Raw genomic sequence first — 25,321 nt, forward strand, 5'->3', positions numbered from 1 at the left:
GTGTTCAAAGAAGGTTTTTTTATTTTTTTAAAGATTTTATTTATTTATTTTTAGACAGGGAAGGGAGGGAGAAAGAGAGAGAGAGAGACACATCAATGTGCGGTTACTGGGGGCCATGGCCCACAACCCAGGCATGTGCCCTGACTGGGAATCGAACCTGTGATGCTTTGGTTCGCAGCCCGTGCTCAATCCACTGAGCTACGCCAGCCAGGGCTAGGTGTTCAAAGAAGGTTTACGGAGGTCACTTTTGAGCTGAAACCTGACTGAACGAAGGAGCCAGCAGGGCAGAAATGGGCGCGGAAGCATTACAGGCGAAGGGGACGGGCTGAGACTGGAGGCTCGACACTGGCGACTGTCAGGGAAACCCACTTTACCTTCTAGACCTCTTTTTAATGTAATGCTCATAACAGTGGAGCATGTTTCTGAGTTGTAATCTGAATGATAATCAATACTACATTGTTTGACATTATTTTTTCTGGGTATTTTGGCAGTGGGGCTTGTCATCTTACTTCAGGAAGGCTGTGGTCTATGCAAGTCATAGAGGCAAACTGGCTTTAGAAAAAGAGAGGGCACAAAGAGTTTACATCTGTTTCCTGGCGGAGAACACATGCGACAGGCCCAGCCTTAGGTCCACACTGCATTCAGAGATGTAAAGGACCCAGATACGGCCGAGTGAGCAGGAAATCTCTAGAAGCCCCAGTCACACAGACATTGCTCAGATACATAAGAAGAGGGCCACTGGATAATGTGAACATCTGTTATGGTGCCAAATAGGATTATTTCCGAGATGTCTTTGGTTATTACAAGGGATAAATTCTAAAACAACAAAGAAGAAAATAATTTTTGTAGAGGTAAGTGTGGGCTAAATGGCATAAAATAATTTAGGGAGTAGGAGTAGAGGAATGTCATGAATTCAAACAAGGGTCAAGTGGAATAACTTTTAAAACCAAAAAACAAAAATCACTGCCTAGGACTTCCGGTCAAGCTGGAGGCGTAGGTAAGCATGGTTCACCTCCATGCACAAGTAGAGCAAAATAAGAAGTAGGCTACAAAACAAATACCATCCAGATTTGTCAGGAAACCAAGCTGTGTGGGAGTCTGACAACCAAGTATTTAAAGAAGCCCCACTCATCCAGACAGGTGCCTTTTCTACAATAGGCCACGTTCCTAAGACAGGGAGTCAAAGCAGCTCTACCTAATACACAGAAACCAACACAGAGAGGCTGTCAAGTTGAGGAGAGAGAGAAATATGGTCCAAATGAAAGAACAAAACAAAACTCCAGGAAAAGAATTAAATCAAATGGGTATAAGCAACCTATCAGATGCAGAGTTCAAAACACTGGTTATAAGGATGCTCAAAGAAATGATTGGGTACTAAAACAGCATAAAAACAACCTAGGCAGAAATGAAGACTGCATTAAACTAAATAAAGAAAAATCAACAGGGTACCAACAGTGGAGGGGATGAAGCTTAGAATCAAATCAATGATTTGGAACATAATGAAGAAAAATATTCAACCAGAACAGCAAGAAGAAAAAAGAATTTTAAAAAACTAGGTTAGAATGAGGAGCCTCTGGGACATCTCCAAACATACCAACATCTGAATCATAGGGGTACCAGCAGAAGAAGAAGAGGAGGAGACAGAAAATGAAAATTTACTTGAAACAGTAATGAAAGAAAACTTACCTACTTTGGTGAAGGAAATAGTCATGCATGTCCAGGAAGCACAGAGAGTCCCAAACAAATTGGACACAAAGGGGCCCACACCAAGACAGCTCATAATTCAAATGCCAAAGGTTAAAGATAAAAAGAGAATCTTAAAAGCAGCAAGAGAAAAGAAGTTAGTTACCTACAAAGGAGTTCCCATAAGACTATCAGCTGGTTTCTGAAAAGAAACTTTGCAGGCAGGAAGGGACTGGCAAGAAGTATTCAAAGTAATGGAAAGCAAGGACCTACAACCTAGATTACTCTATCCAGCAAAGCTATCATTTAGAATGGAAGGGCAGATAAAGTGCTTCCCAGACAAGGGAAAACTAAAGGTGTTCATTATCACCAAGCCATTGTTACATGAAATGTTAAAGGGACTTATATAAGAAAAAGATCAAAATAATGAGCATTAGAATGGCAACAAATTCACAGCTAGCTACACTGAATCTAAAAAACAAACCAAGCAAACAAGCAGAACAGAAACAGAATCATAGATACAGAGATCATTTGGAGATCAGCTAGGAGGGATAGGGGGAAGAATGGGGGGGAAGGTGCAGGGATTAACAAATACAAATTAGTAGGTACAGAATAGACAGGGGGAGGTTAAAAACAGTATAGGAAATGGAGAAGCCAAAGAACTTATATGCATGACCCATGGAACTAGGGGCGGGGGCATTGTGGGAGGGAATGGGGGTACCAGGCAGATGGGGGCAAAGGGGGGAAATTTGGGACAACTGTAATAGCATAATCAATAGTTTTTTAAATCACTGCCTAGACCTGTGCTTCCCAACCTAGAATTCTGAAAGTAGTAACAGGAATTAGAAAGCTATTTGCAGTATTTCAAAAATATGAATGGATAATAAGGCTATACGGGCTATCGTTTATTTCATGTTCTTTCAGATCATTCTTCTGTTGGTTTATTCAGTATTTCAAGAAATAATGAGTTACCTACTGTGTGCCAGGTCTATGCCAAGTGTTAGAAATTTTTTTAATGGCTAAAATAGGGATCCTTGTTGTTGAGACATTTTAACCACTTGTGGGGCATAGAGACAAGTAAATGCATAATTACAAAACGGTATAACATGTACTGACAGAGAGGGTTGTGGAGCACTGTGAAACATCCAAAGGGTTGGGAAAATGCTAATCCAGCTGGGGGTAGGGTCTTGGAAAGCTTCCTGGAGGAGATAATTAGTAAATCTAAGTTTACAGGGCATGTATAAATTAGCCAGATGGGTCTAAGGGAATGATAATCTTGGCAGAGAAAAGATCATATACTTATATTTAAGGCTTCTCATTCTCCAGAGTACCTATGCATTGCATCAGAATCGAGTTCAGTTTTGAGTAAGAGAGAACTCTGGTGTCAGTGGTTTTAAGCAAACAGGTCTATCTGTTTCACACAGAGCGTTTGGAGGAAGGCGACCACCTGCCGGCGTAGGTTCAGTGCCTGATGTCAGTACTGGCTCGTGTCTCTGAGACTCCCTGAGCTCCTCCTCCATGCTTGTTGTCTTGTGATTAAAAACGGGCTGTAGCTTTGGGCATCATGTACATTTTCAAGAATGAGGGAGAGGTCAGAAGAAGGGGCACATCTCAATTAATCAGAAAAGTAAACACTTTGCTAATGAACAACCCCCCCAAAGCCAGAAGACTTATGCTTCTGTGTCATGGGCTTGAACTGAGCTACATGCACCCCCGCCCCTGGGGTAGAGCAAGGAGAGTAAGCCAGAAATGACTAAGTCAGCCAACCAATAATATCTGCCAAATACATTTCATTTCACGTGGTCCTCATAACAAACCCCTGAATTAGGAAGAGCAGGTTTTATTAGCTCTACTTTATGAAAGGAGAAACTGACATTTGTAGAGCTAGGTGATACCTAAAATCACAGAGCTTTATTTAGTGATAGCAAAAAGAAAAGCAAAAGCTAATGTTCAATCTCCCATTTGACTACCACATTTTCTCCTAATAATCGATTTTAGTGCCCATGCATATGAGGTAGATTAAAATTGCCATGATCTGAAAAGGGGGGTTTATTTGTGTTCTCCTCCTGTATGAAATGGCTGAACAGAAAAAAATAAAAAGAAAAGTTCATGTTCATTGTATGCTTATTGTATACTGGACTCCCTGCCAAGCACTTCACGTAGGTGCTTTTACTTCCTCCTCATACTGTCCTGCAGGTGGGCTGCCCTGATTTTACAGGTGAGCACTGTGCGGTGTGAGGAGGTACTGACAGACGTGCTCCAGATCACAGAGCTAGCACATGGTGGAGCCAGGACTCAAACCTCAGTTCTCCAGAATGCCAGCCTAGTGCTCTTCTTGCCTCGTCTGCCTTTAAACTGTCATAACCGTCTCCGTGGGGCTGCATCCAGTGAATGTGCCTTCTCACTGACATTGCCTAGAGCCCATGAAACCACCCCATGCCCCTGTTACTCCTTTTAAGTTATTTGACACACTCATGTTTCTTTGTTATTGCTTTTATGGACACAGAATCCAGCAACACATTATTTCAAATGTCCTGCCATTAGGAATGTAGTTCTTTTCATTGCAATAGCACTGATCATCATGAATACATTTTGTATTCGTGCAGATGTCACTGTGTTTGCGATGCTCCATTCTGATTTATGTTGGAGAATGAGCACTTAAAGTATTGCCCAGCCTCCTATTACTCCAGAGGAAATGAGGGACACCATGTGTGTGTGCATATGTTTTTGCGTTTATGCAGCAAATGGAATACTCTGGTCAGAATGAATTGTGCATCTGAAGTGAGAGTCTGGCCCCGTCCTGGAAGGGCACATCAGAGGTAATTTGCTGTGCATGTCGGCAAACTTTTGCAAGCAGGTTCTTTGTGAATGGGTGTTTAGGCTGAGTTAATGGGTACAAATTATAGTCAGATTTCATTCGAATGGAAAGAGGGAAAGCGTTAATGGTTGAGGGTCCAGCTTTCAGGGTGCCCCAAGAGGTCTTGTCTGCATGTGTATAGCCAGCAAGGTTGCTGATGTGCTTGGTGCCATTATCACCCACACACTGGCACAGCCCTTGTGAGGTTGAGAGTGAATAGTTGGAGGCTCAGTGGGGAGCAGAACGCGCTCTGTTTGGGATTAAGGATCTGAGCTGATACTCATGGCCAGTGTCGGTCTGTGAAGTAGTGGAAGTAGTCAGATGTAATCAAAGGTTCTGAAATGCCAGACTGTGGGAGGAGGCAGATACTTTGTAGAGAGGCTGGGGGTAGTCAGCAATCCAAGAAACGGTCTCTCCCATGTTTGAAACAATATGTGGGCCGTAGTGCTATAGACGTTTAGCCTGTCTATCTAAACAGGATTCTTGGGATGAAATCTTTTTAGATATATCTACGCCAAACATATCCTTTTCAAGGCTTGGAATCTCAGAGGTTAAAAGGTACCTGGGAAATCACCTGTAAGACTAAATATTATGAATCCTCATTCAAGGGTTCTGGAAATTTAAAAGGAGGCAATGTGGTGGTTTATAGAATGTAAAAGTATCCTACTAAATTTCTGTAAAATCCTACATTTTTATGCCCCATCTATTTCAGCTAAATCTTTTAAATATGTAGGAGTTATCTTTCATAAAAGTTGGCTACACAGTTTAGGATTACTGACTCAGTAACTACAAGGCAATTACAGAAGGAATGGAAGTTGCAAACTGAATTTAGAATGGGCATGTCTTTGTGTGTGTGTGTGTGAATGTGTACATGCACACATATGCAGTGTGCGCACGTATCAGTGAGTCTGGAAATGTTTTGGTTGCTTAACAAAAAAAGGGCACAACCCCTTCTAAAATTTGGCTTGGGAGAGAGGGAAATTTCTCTCTAAATTTCACTCTAAGTGATCTAAAATTGCGACGGCATTTTGTTGCTTAAAAATCTGTGATCAAAAAACTAGTCTGTGGAATTTCAATATCTGTCCTTTTCTGTCTCACAGGGAGTGTTTTCCGCCTCTGAGCCTCTAGCACCTTAATTTTCACACAGTCCATCACCTGACTCTTCTGTCAGTATCTGAAAAACAGACCTGAAAGAACTAGTTTTCCAAATCTACCTAGAAAGACCAGTGCAATGACCTTAAAGAAGTTACTGTTCTTTGCTTCCTTCATGCCAGAAAGCTATTAACACTTGTCCCATACTGAAAAGCTTACTATTTTACAGGAAATTATGTAGAGCCAAATGCACTATTTGGGAGATTAGTTAAAACACAAATGAACCTAGCTCTGAGTTGAGTCTCTGAGCCCCATATTCTCTATCATTGCAAATGCACATGGCAGGAATGCTCACTGTACCCACTAAAAGAAAACAGCAAGAGGCGAACACTCTCAGCCGTCTGCATGCCTGGGCAGTCTGCCTCACTGTTCACCCCTTTCCTCCAGGCCAGTGACTGGAGGCGTGTTTTCTTTCTCCCTGGGACAGGTTGGTCTTGCTTCAACATAAAAAGCCTTTCTGAAAAGGATGCAGAAATGAGGATAGAGACAGAAGCTGTCTGTTGCAGCGTTGGTGGGTTTCTGTGGACAGAGAGCAGATGATACAGGTACCACCAGAGCAGCTCTGAGTCAGGAGTGCGGGAGACTGAAACCTAAGAAGTACCTCTAGGTCTCTGCATCCCTGTTGGGGCCTCAATGAGTAGCGTGGACAAGAACCCAGTGTCAGTCTGATTCTCCTGTTCACTGCTGTATGCTCAGTTAGGCTGCCTGAAAGCCTGGGAACCAGCCCAAACTGCCCTCCCGAGGAGGGGTCCACTGTGAGAGAGTTCCTCTAACAAATGTGCCTTCAGGGGCCTGTATAGCAAGGAGCAAAGCATTTGTATTAATTCATCCTACACTTGTCTTTCAACTTTTAAAATACTCAAGGTTCCTACTGTATGTATATACAGTGTAAGTTTCTAGTCTCTAAATAGCCATGCTTGTAGTCCAAGATGATTGCACAGCCAGGGAGGGGGCCAGCCCGAGAGAAGATGGTCCTCTCTGTCCTGAACTCAGGTCGCCTGTGCTTCCGACAGCCATTCTGCTGCCGTCGTCGTTCTTAGCTGTGAGACAAACACAAGACTGAAAGACTTACTTTCAACATAATGAATTGCACCTACTGAATGAAAACAAGTTGATGATGCCAAACCTATATGTATTTTCCAAAACTGTTTCTTTGAGATAAGACAGAAATTACATGACAGTTGTCATTTATAAAGTATTTATTTCATGTTGTGCCAAATCCAATATGAAGGACCTTCGCAAGATATCTTATTTAGTGTCACAACTACTGTATTATAGGATTTAGTGAAGTCACTAAAACTCAGAGAGGAAAGTGACTTTCCCAAGGTTACATGATCACTTATCTCGGCTTCCAGTCCTTGCCTTTGCGATGGGTGCTGACAGCTGTGAGACTGAAGAAAGACTCCATCAGAGACTCCGTCAGCCCACCGAAGACAGACAGGTTCACTCTCCCTTTAATCAGGAGGACCGGGCAGGTCACTGTGCCCTACAGGTCACCCACGCGCATACCTAATTAACCCAGGAATAACAGCCACCGACAGGTCGGCCAGAAGGATGCAAACTTGGCAAGGATTCACAGCCCAGCTCAACATTCATTTTGCTAAGAAGAACATAGGCTTTGCAGTTGGACGAACCTGGGCTCCAAATGTGGTCAGGTGACTGACCCTCTGAACCTGAGCTCCCCCGTCTAAAAGAGGAATCATGGTGTCTCTTTCACAGACAAGCAGTGCAGATGGGGTGAGAGAGAACATATAAGTACCTGTTGTAATACATGCTCATTGAGTAATTTTTTAAATACATAATTCCTTGGTGGGAATGCAAATTGGTTTAGCCACTGTGGAAAGCAGTATGGTGTTATGTTAAAAAATTAAAAATGGAACTGCCTTTGACCTAGCAACCCCACTTCTGGGAATATAGCCAAAGGAACACAAAACACTAATTTGAAAGAACATACACACCCCTATGTTCACTGCAGCGTTATCTACTAATGCCAAGATTTGGAAGCAGCCCAACTGCCCATACACAGACAAGTGGATAAAAAAGCTGTGGTACATTTATGCAATGGAATACTATTAGGCAGTTAAAAAAGAAGGAAACCTCACCTTTTGTGACAGCATGGATAGACCTAGAGAGTATTATGTTAAGTGAAATAAGCCAGCCAGAAAAAGACAAGTACCATACGATTTCACTTATATGTGGAATCAAATGAACAAAATACTTCTGCTCAGATGTATTAAAGAATTGCACACCTGAAACCTATATAATTTTATTAGCCAATGTCACCCAACTAAATTCAATAAAAATTTAAAAAATAATAAAATACATAATTGCTTAAAATGTCTTTTTACTGTGTTTGCGTTAGCAGAAGTTTTCCCAGGCACCTGAAGTGTTGTGGCCCCAGCAAGAGAACACTTGAAAGATACAAGTGGTCTTCGGTTTCCCCCAGGCAGGCCCATTCCATAGAACCAGCTTTGCTTTTTATGGCCTGTTTTCCCCTCAAGACAGGAGGTGGGCTGATGCCTTCTCTTCTGGCCCCCCTGTCCTGTGTATGCCTCTCCAAAGCATTCTCTCACCTCCCTTTTGTGATTTCCTTAAGTGCTTTTAATGGCTGCTTGACACCAGAAAGATATTCCCAGCGGGCACTCAGTTTGTAATTGCTGCTTGTTGCTTGATGTGAACCCGTGGCTGACCCCTGGGAAAGCAGTGGGCGCTGGAGGAGGGGGTCAGGCTCTGCTCCAGCAAAGCAGGATGATGGTCCCTGCTGATGGGTCCCTGAGCAGCAGGCAGGCAGCTGAAGGAGTGGCCGCAGGGATTGCTTTCACACCTTCTGCCACCTCTGTGCTGTGTGTCTGGAAGGGGAATAGGTAGAGGATTATGATACAGGTAAACTGCAACACTCTTAAGCAACACCAGCCAAACACAAAGCAAAACAGAGGCAAAGATAATAAACAGAGGGCAGCTCCCTCTCATCAGGGCCTCTGTCATCACTGTGAGGATACGTGCAAGGCCCTTAGGCGTGTCCTGCATCCCCGAGAGCCAAACACACGTTACTGCCTGGCCTGGCCCTGGGGGCCTAGACCTTGGGCGCTTGTTTTAACTTGTTTCTTTCTTCATCAGGGGAAGGGGATTGGGGTATAAAAAATGGGGGAGAGGGATGGAAATCCCTTATAACCTCATGTCACAAACCTTAGACACACGCTGCTCATCAGGGTTGTTAAGTCGTGAGTCACAACATGCCCTGGAGCAGCAGCAGCTGGCCGGCAGGAGAAGGGAAAGCCAAGCATCACACTGGGTTAATAGGGCCACAGGAGACGCCTTGGTGACTGGTGATCAATGCCAGGGAAATGGATCGCACATTAAGTGCTTCATGCCCAATCTCATGCAACTTTCTTGGACATTATAGGCTTTGCCCCAAGCCACACAGCCAGGACTTCATGAAGAGGCCTCCAGTGCCCCCCGCTGTTCACAGTCTCCACCTTGAACTCTTCATCCCTGCTCACCTGGTGCTCCATTTCCTAGCCTTCCCGGGCCTTCTGAAGTTCACTCTTTCTAGTGAAGTACCCTGTTTGTGCACGTGGCTCACTGCTCAAGGCTGCCACTCTTTGCTGGCTCTGACTCTGGCCACGCCTCCATGGCAATTGCTCACACACATGCTCTTCACTAGGCTGCTTCTAGCTCTCACCTGGCCTCCCCGGCCCTCAGTGTCCTCCCTGTCTCCCACCCCCATGATCAGTATAACCTCTGAGTCCCCCTTGGTCCTACAAGGGGGACCCAGACTCCGAGTCTGACAGGTGGAAGCTGTAGGCTTGAAGGCTGGCTATGAGTTGGGTAGAGAAAGAGGAAGGATACTGATATTCGAGGCTGGGGCAAGAAAGTTCCTTGTTATGACTTATTAACAGCTGTTCAGACCGTCAGTTGTGAAGGAGGAGTTCAGAACTGGAGCTGCCATAGAGATCTCAGGATTATCTGTGGATTTCAGTGCCAGTACTGTGCTTTACCAGGGAGGAGTTAGAATGGAAGAGAGGAGACGAAGCCCCTAGGATGGAGTTACGGCAGATGCACAGACTCATTCTGCACTCCCCCTCCAGACCGTGTTTACATCTCTGTGCTAGACCTAACCTGGGTGTCTGGCTCTGACCCCCAGTCAGCGTCCTTTCCAGCCATGCTGTGTGACCCCTCGGGCCAGTTAAAATGAGTCTGAGGTAAGTGGGTAATCATTTTGCATTTCACGTGGACCAGTATCTCCTGCCTTGGTTGCTAGGCCTCAGAGTTCATCTAACCCCCTTCCAGGCCCGGTCTCCCCACCCCCTTCAGTGGGCAAGAACAGCGCAGGGGCAGCAGCCAGAGGCCTGCATCCCACCGGGGCTCAGAGCACTGGCGGAAACCAGACTCGGGTCATGACAACACAAAATGGTGACGACAGGCGGTGAGAGATGTGACATGAGTAACTGTGTTGTGCTAAACGTTTCACAGTAAGTGCATCACAGCATTACCTCATACACCTTACCCTTACACAATGTTGTAGCTCAGTTATATCTCAACAAAGTGGAGGGGGAAAGAAATTAGACTTAGGAGAGACTGGAGAAGCAGTTTGGGAAGAAAAGGAGCTTCCTTTCCCCAGGCAAACATGAAACAAGTAGTTCCACAGGCTTTTCTTAAACGTCTGTAACAGAATGGTCATCTTCAGAAGTGGCTTTCTTGTCTCACAGCAAATGTTTTGTTTTGTTTCGTTTCAACTCAAAAACAACCCCTAAAAGAATCTCTCATCTTTTCCCCAGTGTGGTTAACTGAAATGTTTATTTCTGTTGTCATTCCCTCCCGCCTACCCCTCGGGGCTGGGCTGCGTGCAGACTGCAGTGGAATGTTTCACGTATCGAGGGGGTGGGGAAAGCAAAAGGCCTGTGCACTTGTTATTGACTTCTCGCGCTGGAGCCGAAGAGCCATCGGCTGTAGTTACTCTTCTGTGTAACGTTTAGTTCTGGGTGGGACCCGACGCGAGAGCCTCAGCAGTCATCCAGTCGAGGAAGGAAGGAGGGACGGAACACTGCGTAGTGTACATCTGGGACGTGCCGGCTCCGTCTCCTCTTTTCATGAGAAAAACCATCACTTAATGAGCCTTTGCCCGACCCCATACACTTTTACATTCATGAAGAATCTGTGACGCGTGGACTCTGGCTCACAAATGAGGAGACTGAGGCCCAGTGGAGTAAGTTTTGCTTGGGGGAACTTAGTCAATAATGGAAGGACTGGATTCGAACCTTGGTCTGTCTGTGTTCTCCCTGTTCCTCTCTGTCCCGAAGCCAGGGTGAGAGTCTCACAGCGGGGAGCCTGCCAGATCACTGACAGATGCCCCTCGGCCACGCAGCCTGAGAGGGTGCCTGGGCCTTCATCAGCACAAGGGAGACGCTCTCCTGGTGCCCTTTGGGCTGCTGGGGTGGCCCGCCCTGGCTGGGCCCTGTCCTGGGCCAGTGGAGAACAACTGCTTTCCAGGTGTCATACATCGGTCTTAACGGTATCTGATTTGTGTCGAGACCGAGCCATAAACAGGTTCTTCTGCAGATGGATGAAACAGGTCTGAAGGGGCAGGATTGTGTCACTTGAGTGTGACAGCAGAGGTGGCTTCAGGAGAAACTGGGAGGAAGGCAGAACAGCATTGTGAGTGATGTCTGCCTGCTCCCTGCAGCGCCCCGTGTTTACATCTTAGTCCGGGCCCTGTAAGATGAGCGTTTTCCTTCCCCCAGTAAAACTCAGTCATCCACCTCATCCCATCAGCTTCTGAAATTACAGCTGGCATACCCCGGAACTCATCTGCGCTCAGGCGGCTTACGGTGCTCCTCTCGGCTACTCTTGTCTTGTAATATCGGCCGAGTTTTGACCGTAGGAGCTCAGCCAGAGCAGTGCAGCACCTTAGACTAGAGGAACGACTTTGACAGGGTCTTTGGACATTTTAATGGCTGTCGGGGAGATCTTTTGAATGTGACAAAGGCCGGGCGGCTTTTCACATGAAGTCACGTTGTTGGACCTCCGTTGCTGCTTCCAGGGCCTGGGGCAGCCCTTTGATCCAGAGCCGTGGCTTTGTTCAGTCTTGAGACTGGATGGGGGCCTGACGTGTTCCGTTCCTCTTTCCTCTGCTTTGGCTCTCCTGTGTGGTGAGTTCGTCTTCCTCTGTGTTTCTGGGTCACTTTCTTCGCCTCGGACAGCACTGACCTGGAATCCAGAGAGAGCCTCTGGTGCAACTGGCGGAATGGAGATTGACGTGAGGTCCATCTCCCCGGCCTTCTGCATCACGCAGCCTTCTTCCTGGGGCGGCGGGAGGGGCAGATTCCTGCAGTCTGGACCTGCTGGCTGTATCATGAACTTCTGGAATATTAGGGGTAGGGATAGCTTTGCCTTCTCTTTGTTTCCTAGGGAGGCTCACAACAAGAATGTTTACTGCAAGGGCAGAGATAGGACAGAGTCATAAAACAGGCAGGGAACCAGGCCCTGGTCCGAATGGTTCCCTTTCACAGATGTCCACTCCGTAGTTACACTCCTCTCAGAGAAAACGTGCTGGCAGGGATGCCTGGGCTGTTAATTTGGCACAAGAAACTACCTTCTAGTTTGCCGTTTCCCATACCAGAGCCCTCTCGCTGTCCCTGGCATGGGCCTTAGCCCCTTGGACACGTGAGTCTGGCTTTGGCAAAGCGAGAGCCCTTGGTGGTGCTGGGGAGCAAGCATCTCTCCACTGCAGACCACCAGGGTCATCCGTTGGCACCTGTGTTACTGGTACGAGTCTCAAACTTGCACTGATGAAATAATCACATCTGAGCAGCCTTAGGCCTGCCTGCCCCCCACACGGGCTTTATATTGAGTTACCATTGTGTGTTTGTTTTCCTTTTTTCCCTGGAACATCTGTTTGTGCTGCCTTGGGGAGTGTCTGGATATATTAAGCACAGCCCTCGTTCGCATTCTGGAGTGCTGGCAGTGTGGCAGACACCATGTGGAGCCTGGCAGTCTTCTCCTCTCCCGTTCTTTCCTGTCCACAGCCCCCATCTTCTGAGCAGACACTCCAAGCATGACCCATGGAGATAAGTGTTAGGAGCTGTGACGAGCCACTCTCTCCCACGGGGTACCCTCTCACACCAGCCATTCCAAACTCTCCACAGTGACCTGGGCACACCAAGCCATCACGTTGTCAGGAGCTTGTCCAAGCTGTTCCCACCTGCTGGCTGGCCTCCTTCTGGCCCCCGAGTCTTCCTGGAAAATGCCAGTCCCTCTGTTGACATTGAACGGTTGTCTTCTCTGACTCTGCAGGTGAATCCGCCACTTCCCTCATACCACAGAGACTACACTCCTTGCCAGACTGTGAGCCCCTCGAGGGTGAGGAGCCTGTCTGATTCCCCTCTGGGTTCCCAGCCCTGGCAGGTGATCGGGGTGCAGCCCCTGTGAGGTGAAGGAGAAGCCACCGACTTCGGGATGGGAGCAGTGCACAGACGGCTGACTGGGGTCGGCCCTCACTGCTCGTTAGTGAGTATGTGAGGCAGGTGACGCTTGGTTTCTCATCCAACATGCACCCCTAAGAGGTAGAGTTGGATATTTCCCCCTTCTAAGTTGGCCCCCAGCACACCTGTGCCCACCATCCCCTTTCCCAGCATGCGGCTTTATTGTCTTTGTAGAAACTCCCACCCTCTGCAGTTGTCGATCTGTGGACTTATTTGCTGGTTGTCTCCTTCAAGAGAAATTTAAGCTCCATGACGGCAGGGAACTTGTCAGTTTTGTTCACAGCTGTAATGCCGGCACCGATACAGTGCCTGGCGTGCTGTTGGCGCTCCATAAACATGTGAAAGAGTGAGCGAAATGATGCCTGTGTTTCACAGGTGAGGAGCCTAGTGAAGGCTTTGAGAGGTTCAGTGGCTTTGCCAAAGTCTCATAGCTCAGAAGGGCTTGGATGGGAATCCTGGTCTCAACTTGGAAATGTGTAGTCCTAACCCATTAGCCCATTACACTGTCTCCTTTCGGTGTGCTCCAAGTAAAAGACCTTAGCACTCCTAGGAGAAAAGTCTACTTTCCTACAAGACAGTTTCTGCCTTGAAAGTCAGCTTCCCCTGCTTTTCACTTTTCCTGCTAAATCCCTTCCCCTAGGCCAAGGCAGGCCGTGAGAGATAACCGTGTGCTGGCCACCACATGCACCCTAAGTGCCACCAGGCATGCTCCTGGACACTGGGGACAGAGTGGTGCATGAGAGGCAGGTTCACCCTCTGAGGAGCTCGGGCGGCAAAGTTGGACATTCACTGTGCAGTCACAGTGAGGCCTGCTGAGCCCCGGGGCCCTGGCAGCTGCGGGGGGAGCAGGGACCCAGCAGACTGGCCTCGTCGCTGGTGCCCTGATGGCAGGCGAGGGGCATCGTGTCGACTGTAGTCAAATTCTCTTCTTTAGCGGGGCAGAGTGAAAATCAGCCACAGCTTTGAAAGAAACTTTCTCTGCAACCTAACTAAAAGTAAGACCCAGGTGCCTCTCACCTCAGGACAAAGGAGATAGAAATTAAAACTGATGTGTGACCCAAAGAGACTCTGTCCTAAGTCCAGGGGAAGGGTCTTGGTCGCGGGCCCTCCGTATGAGCGTGTTTGCAGGAACCCACAAGAACCAAGGCGAGAGTCCAAGGGAACCAGCTCCCGCCCTGCAGCCAGCTTCAGGAAAGTCACAGACTGGCTGTCCCTGTGAACATGGAAGACACCCAGCTGTGCCTTTGTGGAAAAGAGACTACTGGGATCCACTCTAGCAGGGAGAAAGCCTTCTAGTCATGGGTGTCCAAACCAGGGTTTGAGTCTGCCAAGGCCGCAGAAGTCTTTAGCAATCCAGAGGGTTACCACCTGCACTTCTGGTGCTGAGGCATTCCCAGTAACCTGGCTGGGTAAATGCAGCCAAGCTGACTTCACACGCCCTCTCGCATGCTGCCTGCACTCATCACTGAGTCCCTCTGCCCAGGCCTGAGAGCAAGGGCCAGGCCTTGCTTGTAACGCCAGCTCTGCCTGGCTGTGGGACTTGGGATATCACTTCATTTCTCTGCTCCTCATTTTCTTCATCTGTAAAATGGAGTGTTAATGCTTTTACACAAGATGATTATGAAAACTGAATGCAAAAACATTGGTGATATGATTAGTTCCGTGCCCACCAAATAATAATAATAGCATGCATCCAACAAGTACTTCTATGTGTCACTGTCCTCATCTTACAGAGGTGGAAGCTTAGAGCCATCTCACCCAAGGGCCGGCTGCGCGTGTGTGCTGGAATGCAGTCTTGAAGCCGGGTCTCTGACTCCTCGTTGTGTGCTGTTTCCTCTGCCACCCCCACCCCCAGTAACTAACCCAGCTCTCCCACTTCCACCTCCATCCGCAGCTGGCATTCCATCTGAGAGAAGGAGGGGAGCAATGAATAGGCACCCCTTTACTTCCATCTTGGCCTGGATGCCTTGACACCATCCCCACCTCTCTCCCTCCATCGACCATTAGGGTGAGGGTGGGTGGTTAAAGTTTTGGAATCCAAGCCTTGAGCACAGTTCACAGCTGGACTGAGCAGGGCTGGAAGTTGCCAAAAGCGCAGCTGTTTATAAGGAAGCCAGATGAGAACATTTCCTCTTGGCGGTAAATTGGTTCTTCAGGTTTCCTTGCTTGGGGAGGGCTGGACATGAACTTGCTTCTGCTTTGCCCTCAGTAATGTAGAACTCCTCGTTCATCAAACACACACATTCTTTACCAGTAAGGCTTAGTCATTTGTAAGAGTAATCATTGCTTATGTACATCATTTTAACCCACGCCTGGTGCCCCCGGTGGTTATAGGTACCTGGTGTTTGCAGGGACAGTTAGAAAAAGGTGGAGCCTGGGTTCACCTGTGGAAGTAAGCTGTTCATGAGATTACTGAGCAGTATCTCTAAGACCAGCAGGCTGCCCATTGTTTGCCTGGGATGCTTTGGAGGTTTCTAGAACAGTAATATATTATGGGGTTGTTCTGATCATTCACTTGTCCATTCTTTCAAAAAATATTCGTGGCGGCTTCACAGGTGCCAGGCACGTTATCAGGCACTGGTGATGTAGTGGGCAACAAGGTAGTTAAAAACCCTTACTGTCTCAAAATAACTTTAGATAGTTGTCAGCACTGGGAAGACAAGACAACAGTCTAATGCAGTTGGGGTGGGCGGGCACTCTGGATTGCCTGGCCAGGGAAAGCCTCTGCGAAGGTGACATTGGAGCTGAGAACTGAATGTTAAGGAGCCCGTCATTCTAAGCTGTGATGGGAAGAGCTTTTGAGACAGAACAGCATATGCAAATGCCTTATGGCAAGAACACGCTCTGCTTATTTGAGGGGCAGAAATAAGGCCGCTGTGCTTTAGAGGTGGCACGAAATAGCTCAGAAAAATAGTCAGGGGACAATCATGTGGAGACATGTGGGCCATGGACTTTATTCTAAGGTTGTCGGAAGCCAGTGAAGAATTTTTAAGTGGGGCAGTAACATAATCCATTGTACATCTGAAAATATGTCTCTGAATGCTGCTTGCAAATGAAACAGAAGTGAAGGGTAGAAGTGGGAAGTCACTAGTCAAAAGGCAAGTGGCGTGGAGAAGAGGAATGGATGGAGGCTGTGCAGGGGGGGTCCACGGGACCTGCCAGTGGGCCCAGTGGGAGAGGGAGACGGTGCTTCCGAGGTTCTGAGCGCAGTGGTTGGCACATAGAAACCACTTAATAGATGGCTGCTCTTCACTGGCATTATTAACAGATGTCTGTTATCAAACACCAAGGGAATAGGCTTGAGAAGGCATCCTAAACGCATTGGCATGGCAGCTGGGCGCCTCCAGGGCCAGTGCAGCAGCCCTGTTAGCTCTTTTGTTACTGACGGGCACTCTTAGAGGAGACGGGGCTTGCAGGCCTGACAGTGGATTTGGGAGCCAGAGATTCTGACTCCCGGCCCGTCTTACGGTGCCGTCAACTCCCTGTGTGACTTTCAGCCTCATAGCTTTGATTTCTTGGTGTGATGTCCCTAAATGACTATAACGTGTACTGCGTATTTTCTGCATGCCAGAACTCTGTCCATTAATCCTCACTGAACCTTCCCAGCAGCTCTTCCAGGCAGGTACGCAGTAGTGTTCTGCTTCCAGGTGGGAACACCAAACTCAGAATGCCAGAGCCAGTACGTGGCAAAGCTGTGGCATAAACCTCGTGTTCCTAGCTCTTAAATCCACATCCATAACCCTCCGCGATGCAGGAAGTAGCACTAGGTCTCAAGAGTCGGTAGGCTTCCAATTTCCAACTTTCTGCAACTTCCAGCTCTCAGTTCAAGGTCAAAATGGAACTCAAAAGCCACTGAGAACTAATCTGGGACACAGTAAAAAAATAAAAAATAAATAAAAGCTTGCCATTCATACAGAGATTCGAGATTTGTGTCGAGAGTGTGTGGACTGATCCCTTCTCCCTCTCCCTGTGGTAACTTGTAAGATACACAAGCTGCAGCAACAGGCAGTTTGAAGTCCAGCATTTTATTAAATCTTATGTTTAAGATGTCTGTGGCAGGAAACTGCTTGAAAGAGATTTGGTTTCCATTCTTCACTTGCAAAATAAAGGATGAAACTAGGTCGGATGGATATCCTGGAGGTGAGGAAAGCAAGCAGGGACGGTAAACAAACCCTTGGCTATTTTCTGCTTCTGAACCCCACCCCCTGGAGTTGCCTGGGCCCTAGTGGAGCCTTTGAGGAGGTTCTCTTTAGCCCTCACAGGGGTGGGCAGTTATGAGAAAACCGCCAGCGCTGGGGGAGGCGAGGAGGTTGGGGAAGGCCGACAGAAAGGCAGAGAAAACGGAAAGCCTTTTCTCTCTGTCTCACTGCCTCCGTGGCGTTTCATCTTGAAATTCAACAGGAAACTGAGAAACAACACAGAAACTATTTCAGAGAGGAGAAACACTCCCTCGCAATCTCGTCCCCACAGACCTGCCGAAACTGCCCCAGGGTTGGCGAGAGTGTGGGGGGGAGAGGGGCGTCCTCATACCTCGGTGAGTCGAGATTGTAAGTGAGCATAAGACGATTCTGGGGGGGGCAGCTTAACAATCATATATCAAATCCCTTTAAAAATCACATTGTTTTATGGTTGGAGAACCGTCTGATCATAGGACAAGGGTAGGAAATATACAAAACGAGCCTGGAGCATTTCATAGTGCCTGAAAGTAGGGAGTGCTAAAATATGAATGAATAGCACACATGGATGGGGGATGTCAGAGGGCCGTCGTTGTTGACCAGAGGAGCTCCCAGAGGCTGAGCTCCACAAGCTGAGCAACAAAATGAAGCGGTAGTGGATTGTAGCCCAGAGTACAAAATAAATATCCTGAGTCCATACTGATAAAAAATAAATGATTGAATAAATAAACGAAGGAGAAGAGACAAATCTCATGTTCAGCAGAATTTCAAATATTTATGTGGATACCCTACCCTCAACCCTGAGGCGGGACGTAACTCCTTGCTCCTTAGGTGTGGGTTTCTCATAGCGACTTCCCTCCACAGAGGTGTGGGGAGAGGGAAGGAGTAGCTTTACGGAGGAAAAGCCTTCGCAGACACTACTCAGCCAGGTGGTCAAGTCAGCACGGACAGTGCTAAGTCACACTGGTAGTGTGCACCCTCGACATGATGTGATGAGAGCGCCCCTTTACCTCTAGCTTTCTAACGGCCCGTAACTATGGCCTAATCATGAGCAAAACATCAAACAAATCCCAGTTGAGAGACACTCGAAAAATAATGGGTCAGTACTCTTCAAAACTGCCACTGGAATCAAAAACAAAGCCTAGAGATTTGTCGCAGCCAAGAGGAACCTGAGGACCCATGGTGACTACAAGCATGCGGTGTCTCGGGTGAAATCTGGAGCAGAAAAAGGACATCAGGGGAAAACTAAGGAAATCTGAGTAAAATGGGAACTTCAGTCAATACTAATGTGCCAATATTGACTCATTGTAACAAATACTCTATACTAATACAAGATGTTAATAACAGAGGAAAGTAGATATTAGAACCCTCTGTATTATATTTGTAATTTTTCCGTAAATCTTAACCTATCCTAAAATACAAAGGTTTTCTAACCTTTGACCCAGGAGTTTCCCTTCTGGGAACTTTTGGGGGGAAATAATGAAGGGTAAACCTAGAAATTCGTCCACACGGATGCGTGCCCAGAGGTGAGTGCACAGGTGGCAGTGCTCCGTGTCCAGCCAGTGTAGGTGGCGGGAGCGCGTACAAGCCAGGCACGAGTCTCATCTCACAGAATCATCACTCTTGGCGAGGATGCATTCCTGGTTGCCAGCTGAGTGGAACAGCAGACTACAAAAGCACCTGTGAAATGTATATTTTCACATGTGCACAGCGGGGCACAGACAGATACATTTCAGTGTGTTAATGTTGATTATCACCTGTGGATAATACCATAGATTTTTTTTCTTTTTATAGAAGCAGTACTTTTTGTTACAGAAAGTACAGATCAGCAAAATGGAAAAACGTACTCTTTGAATTAAAAAAAGAAAAAAGAACGCTGGAAACGACTCCATTACAATCCAACAACAGTAGCAAAAGAAGACTCGGTCCTAAAGAAAGACACTCTAAGAACAGACGGGACATAGGCAGGCGAGCAAGCCCGCTGCCTGCTCCTTCTGTTCAAGTGCCTCCCTGTAGAAGGTGCTGCTGAGCAGGCCTGCTGGTGCCTTCCCGTCTTCCGTGGAAACAGCCACCACACGCAGGCCCACGTACCCAGTGCGAGAACGGTACCCACCTATAAAATCGGCAAGGAAGTTGTGCAGTGCATGGAGATGATCAAATTTGGTGCCTCGGTCCAAGTGTGGACCACTAGGGACCCAAGGGTCTCTTGGGGGTGTCCCCACGGGTCTGCAGAGGCAGAGGCGGCTGCGAGGGCGCAGCGAGAAACCCAGAGTCTGCGATCCCTTCTCCAGTACCCCTAGCTGTACCTGGCATTTTTCCACCTAACAATAGAACTTGCATGGACCTTCCATCTCACTGCAACAACCCTTAGAGGTAGGATGTTATTACCTGGTTTTTAAAGTGAAATTGGGCCTCACAGAACATGAATGGCTGTCACCTCCTGGTGAGTAACTGGGGGTCAGAAGATACAGGTACACCTCTCATCTCTTAGTCAAGTCCAGGTTCATTTCTGAGGATTCTGGAATCTGCACAGTCTAGATCTACCACTTACAAGTTGTGTGCCTGGAGCAAGTGATGGAGCTTCTCTCAGCCTCAGTTTTCTTATCTGTAAAATGGAAATGATAATACCTATCCAAAAGCTACTGTTAGGGTTTGGTGAGAGAGATAGTGTGTACAAGGGGAACCCCAAAAAATACCAGAATTGTCTTCTGGAGGGCAGGCCCCATGTAGTACAGGCTTCCCCTGCTAGGTGAGTGCTCTAAGAACCCATCTGGATAAGTATACCAGCTGGACTTGTGAGAGGCTGCATTCAGCTTCAGTGAATTTTTTTTTGAAGACTCTTTCAGTGTGTTTGCCCAATTCATGATGGGTGATTTATAAGTGCACCTGCCCACACTGTGCTGAGTGCTCATTAGTTTTTGACCAAAAATGGCATGATCCCCATGGCCCCCATGGCCCCCCTCCCTGTGTACCGGATCTTTCCCTGAGCGATAATTTTTTTGTTCCCCTGAATGAAAAAGGTCCTCAAAGGGAAACATTTTGCCGATGTGGAAGAGGTGAAACAAAAAATGGCAGAAGCACTAAAAGGCATCAAAATCGATGAGTTCATAACTGTCTTGAGCAGTGGAAAAAACATCTCAGTAGGTGTACTGCATTAAATGGAAAGTACTTTTGAGGTGACTGAAGTTTAAACATATAAGAATAAACACAATCTTTTTAATAAATAAACTCTGGTGTGGGGGGGTTCCTCCTTGTATGTGTACTACTTAGCACAGAGCATGAAACGTTAAATCAGCCTTCTGTAAATACTGGTTATTATTGAAGGAGAGAAGGACCACACGATAAAGAAGAATGTGATCCAGAGAGAGATGAGACCTTCTTTCTGTCTTTCCTGTGATTTGAGTACGAAGATGCAGCAAGACTAGAATCACCTGAGACTTTTTAAAGGAATTGGGGAATCAAGGTGCTTTTTGTTCATACCAGAGCTGATCCATCGGTCTGTGCTAGGCACTGATCAAGCAGTAATATTCATCAGCCTGCTTTTGGGGCCCAGCCAGGAAAAGAGGTGGAAGAACTCGGAATGTTGAGGCCATCCTTCAGACTGGAATGGAGAGGAAGGGAAAGAAAGATGCACAGGACGCAAGAGAGAGAACAGTAGCGGTGAGAGCTAACTAATCAGCTCAGTGAGTGTCTAAGAAAGGAGCCTAGCTCTTGCCTGGTTTGGAATTTCCCTAAATTTTACTTTCCATGCAAGGCATCCTCATTCCCTCATGAGGAAACTGGGTCCGAGTCACACAGCAATGCCAGGATTAGAACTCTGAAGTCCTCGCACATTTTTCTCAGGCAACCAGGATAAACTGTCCAGGAGGACACTTCACTTCATGTTGTATTTATGTCTCACTTGGTTCCTCTGGTGGCAGCTAAATGTTTAAGTTCTGATGCCCTATAACTCAGTAACCCCCTCACTTGTAGCCCAGGCTGCTGGGACAGGTGACATGGGAGACCCGGGTGGCAGCCCTGCTCTGTCTCGTGGAGTGTTTCCGGGTCTTTGTGTGTGGCCCACACCCCGAGTCGGGCTAACCACATACTTCTAGAGCTGGGCAGCCATGGCCTCAGATGATGAATAGAAGCTTTCCAGTCAGCTGCTCGTATGATACCCGTGTGGTTTCATTCTTGGAAGATACTAAATCTGTCTTTCTGAATCTCAGGTGATTCTAGGCTTCCTTCCTTGTTGCTAGCCCTTAATTTCTCTATCCTCCTGAGTTGAATAATCCTTTTTACAATAATTAATAGATAGCCAGAGACTGAGCAGATATGAGTGATGCCAAACCAAATTAAGTTGTACTGTATTCTCAGGAAGAGAAACCATTGCATTTGCAAGGTCAGAGTGCCTACCACCTCATTGATTAACTTCCTCTTACAAGCCTGCACCTCCGGGGACAGAAGCCGAAGGTCTGAGCTGCCCGTCTATACGGGCCGTCTAAAAAATCGTCAGGCAGTGCAACCCTCCTCCATCTTCATCATTTTATCTGCAGGTGTCTGGGGGCTCAGTGTGACTGGGGTTTGTGGCTGCCTGTCACGCTTCCTTCAGTCTCATAGGCACCACCACAGGACAAGAAGGGGTCCTCATTGGCGTGCCCAGCTGACACGGGGCACAGCATCCTGCTGACCGGGACGCCCTAGTCCCATTCTGTCCCTGGGACCCCCGCCCCAGCCAAGGAAGTGCTGAATGCCACACCACCCTCCCAGCTGGGATGTAGCAGCTCTCGGTTTCTTCGCCTAGTTTGTTTGTTCTTATGCTCCTAAGGTAATTTAGAAAAAATGATGTGCCTCCTTGCCCATTTTTAAGTTAACTCCTGAAATTATATATCAAGTCTAGATAGTGGAAAAGGACGCATGAGTCTGTCTTTCTTTCTTTCTTTCTTTCTTTCTTTTGTATGAATTTGACATATGTTTTTGTCAAAACTTTGGCACTGAAGATTTACCATATTAAATTAGTAGATAAAAGTCACTTTATAATTGGCAAAGATGGCTTTTATGGTCAGGCTGTCCAGCCAAGTTTGTCTTGCTTTCTGTCAGAGCCAGCTCTGATTTCATTTTTCAATTCAAATAAACATAGAACAGCTTCCGTACACCTCATGACAACCATCTCACTTCTAAAATACAAATGTTTAGTCCGTGGATAGACAGATAAGGACATACAACCTTGCCAAGAGTTCATTGCCTAGATGAACTCAGGGGACACCTCCTTTGCTATTTCTTGCCCTGCTCTCGTAGGATTCCTCTCAGCAGCAGAGCATCCCACACTGAGTCTCATCCCACACTGAGACTCAGGCGGGCGAGAGGCGTGCGCGTCTTTGTCGGAAGTGGGAGTGTGGCGTTCATACTCCTGGGAGCGGCTGAGGGGAGGGCCTGTGGGTCATAGGCACGTTCTCAGAAATGTCTGTTTTAAGAAAGGCTATATATGGAAGTGGAGGATCTGGACATTTATTCTCTTAAAATCACCCATGCCTAGTCCTGACTGGCATGGTTCAGTGGATTGGGTGGTATTCCACAAACTGAAAGGTCGCCGGTTCCATTCCCAATCGGGCCAGGCCCTTGTGAGAGGCAGTGGGTTGATGTTTCTCACACACATTGACTTTTTCCTCCCTCCCCCCTCTCTCCTCTCCTCTCCTCTTTCTAAAATAAATAAAATCTTTTTTTAAGTTGAAAAACGTTTCTTCATCTACTTAAAAAAATTTACCCAAGCCCAAATACCGCCTGGAAAGTCATGTACCACAAGGGTGTGTGTTAGCCCAGCTCTGAAACCACTGCTTGCAGACCCAGCGGCACTCTCAGACTGATTCTCTGTGACTGAGACCAGCCAGCCGGGGCTTCGCTCGTGGTTTGTCCTCACCGGTGTTGCACAGGGGCTGACTTTTCCACAGACCTGTCACATAGAAGGGCCAAAAACATGGAACCCAGCCTTCCTTTCTACTCAGTACCTGTATCTCATTATGTCTGGGGCTGTCAAAACAAACAAACAAACAAGCAAACAAAAAACCTCTCTAAGCAAGTGAAGAAGGCACTGTTGCTCTCCAGATGTTTGAAGAGCATTTGGGGATAAGAATGTACTTGCCCTAGGATGTAACATTTCAGATGCCAAAACTAGGAACATGGAGGAAAGTGAGGGGGAGGCAGGTGTTGCCTAGGGGCAGGAAGGAAGGTGTGTCAAAGGAGGGAGCCAACATTTTTAACCATTTATATCACATAAAGTACTGAAAACTTGCACAATAACCCTGTAAGGCAGATAACATGACTGTGAGGGAAATGAGACTCAGAGAGGCTGAGTAACTCACCCAAGGTCCCACAGCTCAGGAGCCACAGCAGGGACTTAAACCTGGGTCAGTCTGGTGACTTGGAAGCGATTGTGTGATGCTGTCAGTCTTGATGGTGAACACCCACTGTAGAATGGGCTGTCTATCTAACAGCCTCATTCACTCTCAGAACAACAAAACAGACCTTAAAGAGAACTTTAGTAACCTCTGCGCACCGTTCCCGCCGTAAATCCGAGTGTGCTGGGAGATGCTTCAGAGGAGGAGGAGGGATGGCCGGGGTGGAAGCCAGGTGACTTCCGCTGGAGAAGGTGAAGGCTTTATAGACTTCTGAAGATAAAGTCTTGTGGACGCAGAGCAGCTTCCCCACAAAGTGAAGAAAGAGATTTCGGGAGATGCTGTCACACTAATGATACCGTTAACCCTCCAGGAGAAACCACACACAACGTAAGCAAAGCTCTATGTTACAGATTCAGTTCAGATCTTTTTTCTTTTTCATTATTGTGAAAAACACGTTATTAATTAAGTATGAAAATAAACGTGCTTTTTTGAAGTTGCTATCCTGAGAAAAAAATTCCGCCCCCTCTCTCTCTGTCCCTATTGTGTCCGTCTCTGTCGATCCCTGTCTCTCTGTACCACTCAGCAAGTGAAGTCCAGGCAGGCACCTGCTGTCTGTCTGTCTTCCTCAGCGCCGTGCCTAGCGCCGTGCCTAGCACACCGCAGGCTGTCAGCAACACTCAGCAGATGGAAGAGTCAGTCAGGGACACACCAGTTCCAGGGTCGCATGCCTTTACACTATGAGATGAACTATAGCTTTCAGACCCAAGAACAGATCTCTCTCAGGGTAATGAGAAAAGATTTTATCCATCATGGCTTCTGACCTTTTCCCCAAGCCAGCTCTACAAGTCTTAGAGTAAAAAACCTGGCAACTCTAAAAGAACTTATTTATAATTTTATTATAGTCATTGGAGGGAGAGGTTGTTGACCTCTTTGTGGATGTGATGAAAATTATGGCCTCTCTCAGACAAAGGAATACACAGACAAAATTTTGTATACAATTTCAGTGGGTTCATGAACCCAGTAAACTATGCATTTCCAGTGAAGAATGCTGAAAAATGAATGGCAGCTAAGGAAAGGGCACAGTCTCCATGCCCGACCTCCCGTTTTTGAAGGAAAATTGACAAGAGAACAATAAGAGCTGGCTTTGGACATCATGCCAAGGGGGAGTATGTGACGCCAGTCCCAACTGTGCCTAGACTCTGGTGAGAAGCTCTCAGAAAAGGCCTTTTGTTTCCTTTAGGACAGATGTCACCGAACACGTGGCTCCTTGATGACAGCTCCCTGCCCAACCCTTCCCAGCATGCTCCCGCCGTTCCCTGATGGGACAGCAGTCAGGAAGAGAGAATGCTCAGGGCAGAGCTCTGGGGAGCTCAGGTTGCTGAGTTGGTTCTCTTGGCTCCTAGAGTTCACTTACCCCGATGTCAGGCTCTGTGTCTTGAAATACTTTCTCCCTTAGCAGAAAAAGTACTACAAGTCAGTGGCCTAGGACAGCGATTTTCGATGTTCCTCATCTCATGGCACACACAAACTAATCACTCAGATTCTGAGGCCCACAAAAAAAATACACATACTTTTTGCCAATCTGATAAAAAACATAGG

The 25,321-nt window shown here is 47.1% G+C and overlaps 1 protein-coding gene and 1 non-coding gene across 3 annotated transcripts in view; both read left to right on the forward strand.

Annotated features, from left to right (window-relative positions):
* The window catches only part of TRIM44 (tripartite motif containing 44), a 112,922-nt gene that overhangs the window by 81,394 nt on the left and 6,207 nt on the right, over window positions 1–25,321 (forward strand). The window lies entirely within an intron of this gene.
* Window positions 3,638–3,776, forward strand: LOC123810263. The gene has a single exon (XR_006784226.1). It is a non-coding gene; the product is annotated as a small nucleolar RNA SNORA29 (small nucleolar RNA).

The sequence above is a fragment of the Phyllostomus hastatus genome, unplaced genomic scaffold (genome assembly GCF_019186645.2).
Source record: "Phyllostomus hastatus isolate PE091 unplaced genomic scaffold, TTU_PhHast_1.1 phas_scaffold_585, whole genome shotgun sequence".
Lineage (NCBI taxonomy): Eukaryota > Metazoa > Chordata > Mammalia > Chiroptera > Phyllostomidae > Phyllostomus > Phyllostomus hastatus.